Source organism: Nyctereutes procyonoides, unplaced genomic scaffold (assembly GCF_905146905.1).
Source record: "Nyctereutes procyonoides isolate TBG_1078 unplaced genomic scaffold, NYPRO_anot_genome, whole genome shotgun sequence".
Classification (NCBI taxonomy): domain Eukaryota; kingdom Metazoa; phylum Chordata; class Mammalia; order Carnivora; family Canidae; genus Nyctereutes; species Nyctereutes procyonoides.
Genome location: NW_026575034.1, coordinates 2,316,543 through 2,320,335, shown reverse-complemented (window position 1 = coordinate 2,320,335; position 3,793 = coordinate 2,316,543).

The window sequence follows — 3,793 nt, the reverse complement described above, 5'->3', positions numbered from 1 at the left end:
AGAAAGAAAAGCTGATACTGCTAAAATCACTGGGTCTGACAATGGAATGAGACCGACAGCCTCCGTTTCCTTCTTCTTTTATACCTGCTGGCCCCATGGACTCCTGAGTTTCCGGGGCACGTCTCGTAAGGTTCCTGGTTGACGGTTCTACAACGCAGGGGGCTTGCAGGAGCACTTGCTATGAACTCGGCTCCTTCTCTAATTTTCTTCTCAAAGTTTAGCTCAAGGCTCTGCCTTCCTGGGATGATAACTTTCTCTTAAGCATTGAAGAACAGCCTCTATGGGGACAAACTCTTTGCCCCTTCACGCAGGAACAAAGCTAGCAGGCATCATCTATTCCTGCTAGCGTCCCTTTAGGTAACTTCATTCCATTCGTCCGTGCTGGTGATTACTCTTCCCTAAATGCTCCAGAGGAAAAGGGCAATGGTGAGTAAGAAAGAATTACTTCATTGCAGGGGATGGGGAGTAGCTTCTGTCTCCTAGGCTTCTGTTCTTCGTCTCTCCCTAGTTTCTGAATGACACCGAAGAGACCATAACGTAAAGTGACAAAATTACTCCTCATCGATCCCCTTGGGTCTCAGTTTCCTCATGACAGTGGCAGATCTTTTGCCCTCTAAAGGCCCTTTCAGATCTCACATTCTCTGATGCTGTGAAGGAACCATCTTTAACATAAATCCAACTTTTGAGTTCACAGTGTTTTACTTCCCCAGTGGTAATAAAAAATATAACCTGATTGACAGGTACAAAAACAGCCTAATGAATCTTCAGAGTTTTGGCTGCCTTCAAAGTCAGGGTGCTTCCTGGGTATGGGACCCAGGACCCGTATGAGACCCCATGATTAGTAGAAAGAGGCCTCGGCTGATAGCCAGGAAGCCTGGTTGTGCCACTTACTTCCTACATGCTCCTGGGCAAGGCCCTTTCCTTTTCTGGACTTTGGTTTCCCCCTTGTGAAATGAAAACAATGGAATTAATTAAACAAATCTGTGACAGTGGATGGAAGAAATACACATTGGTGAGCTTGGGTAGCAGCAGTAATGGAAAAAAACACTGGACAGAAGGTCCGGAGACCCAGGTGCTATTAATAGTTCTGCTACTCGCACGTACTCTCTGGGCCTTCACCCCTATTAGCATTTGCCACGTTGTGCTTTAGTCCGGCATCATTCCCTTTCATAACCGCTTGGACCCTGCGGTCCTGTGAGTTTGTCCCTCCCCCCTCCCCCCAGTAACAGTAACGGTATTTGACTAACAGCTGTGGAGCATGTCTTGGAGTCCCAGGACTCTCTGAGAGTTGGTGACAGGAGGGTGCTGCCCCAGCGAGGGCGGTCCGGGGAAGCTAGTGGCCCAGTCTTGTACGTACCACACCAGGTCTACTTGCCGGTACAGCCCTTTTTCTTCATCTCGAATTACCTTCTCCTTGAAAGCTTCGTCCTCATCCCCAGCACCCGCACATCCTCTCCATGTGGTCCCTGCCCCCACTCACACCTGCCCTTAATCCCCACCCACCCTGCAAGCAGCCAATGAAAGTAAGCGCACGAGCAAATATTAAAAAACAAATGTGCAAAGGTGGATAACCCTCACACCAGGCCATGGTGTGAGCAAGGGCTCTGGGCTCAAGAGAATGTGGATCCGAGTTTCTGCGAAGATACTCACTGGCTTCGGGACTTTGGTCAACTTGCTTAACCTTTTGGAACCTCAGGCTCCTCGTCTGTAAAATGAGAATAACGACGGCACCTACGGTTCAGGAGTGGCGTTAAGGTTCCACAAGGTAACGGTGCCGTGTCCAGCACGGTGCCTGGCCTGGCAGGTGGGAACTCTCACCATGTCGGTGCTGTTATGGCCAGTGTGAGGCCCAGAGGATGGCATATGTGGGCAGGCTCATCCCAGCGATGTCTGGGCGAGGAGAGACCCTCCCACCCTCCCGACTCGTGCTAACGGAGCCGTATTAAGGGTGGCATATGCAAAGCCTTGGTTCAAAATCACCCTCGGGGAGACTGCCCTGGGTGAGAGAGTCAGCCCCAAGACTGCAGCCTGACCCTTTTGCTCCTCCGTGTAGGAAGGAAACCTTGGCCAGCTCCAGAGACAATGCCACGTTCCCTCCGCGCGTGCTTTTGACTTCCAGCGCCCAGACCCCGCCAAGTGCTTGTCAGGGGTCTGGTCTTGCAGGTAATGGATTTACAAAGAGGCCTGTTCTCCCTTTCGGGCACCTGGCAAGGGAAAGACTCCCTGACTGAGAAGAAGGACCGGGTGGCTGCTTTGCACGTAGTGTCTCTTCCCTACAGATCGCGCCACAGTGTTGGAGGCCAGGTTTCATAATTACACGGTGCCGCCGCACAATTACCCACAATTAGGCTAATCATATAAATACACTATGATTATCTGAAAGATAATGTGAAATAACAACACGGAGGACTGGATGGCCCCGAGGTAAACCTGGGGGGTCGGGAGGGGCCTGGAAGAGCCGTCAAGGCGGTCCCCGGGACCGGCCCGTGGGCTGCAGGCAAGGCCCCGCTTCAGGCCTCCCGCCAGCCCCCCTCTCCCCGGCCGGAAGCCGCCCTTCCCTCAGCCCCAGTGCGCTGGCCGCTCCTCGATGACCCACGCGGGGCCCTGTTCGCACGGCGCATCACACAGGACGGCCACGGCCGGGCTGGAACCACACCGACATCCCAGGCCAACAGCGGGCGGAGGGCCTTCGGGGGCCGCGGCCTGCTCCCAACCCCGCCGCCTTCCCACTTGGACGGGCGCTGTGCAGGGCAGAAGGAAAAGGGCTAGCTCAACAAACATTCCCATAGCGCGTGTCCTGTTCTGGACTCTCATGGACCAGAATTCTGTCTTCATGCAACAAACAGTTACTACCAACCCCCCGCCCCAGTCTTCGAATCTGATGGAGGGAGAGCAAGGAACAGCACAGTGGGGCCTGCCCACCAGGGCTTTACACCCTGGCTGTAGGGCCGGCGTCCGCTCTGCTTCTCGGTGGACTTGCCCTCGCTGCCACCACACCGGCCGCGTCCTTCTTCCCCGCTCCTCGCGCTTCCCCCTGGCCGGGTTGGTTGCCATTGACTCGGTAGCTCGCTTGCCTACACACGGGATTACTCCCCTTCCTACTCTGCGTGGGGTTGGCCGGGGCACTAGCTCTGGCTCAGGGACCGCGTGCCAGAGTAAAAGTGAGCCCGCCGCAGACCTTGTCCTCAGGGCATCAGTAGTTGGGGCACTGGGGGCTCAGCGGCTGAGCGGCCGCCTTCGGCCCAGGCCGTGACCCCAGGTCCCGGGATCGAGGCCCACGTCGGGCTCCTGCAGGGAGCCTGCCTCTCCCTCTGCCTGGGTCTCTGCCTCTCTCTGTGTCTCTCATGAATAAATAAATATTTTTTATTTTTATTATTTTTATTATTTTTTATTTTTATTTTTTAAGGAGACCTCACAAGTCTTCACTCCTCTCCAGGGAACTTCAGCCTCTGCCATGAGAAGAACAAGCCCCGTGTGCCCTTAGGGTCTCAGAAGGATGAAAACCACACCATGGACTGCGACCCCAGCCCACCCCGCCGGGAGAGGGGCGTGAGGGGGTGCCTGCCGGGGCCCAGCCAGGGGAGCGCACCCCGCGTCGGGGGCCGGGGACTGGGCCTCAGCTGTGGGAGACAGAAACAAGTCCCAGTGGTTGCACCCACCGAGACTACTGGTGGTGCTGTTGCACAGTACTTCTGTGGCAATGGGGGACTCAGACCAAGACTTTGAAGTTTCTCAAAATGACGTTAGGATGGGATGAACTTCACCTAAAAAGATGGTGGAGAAAAAATCTGGA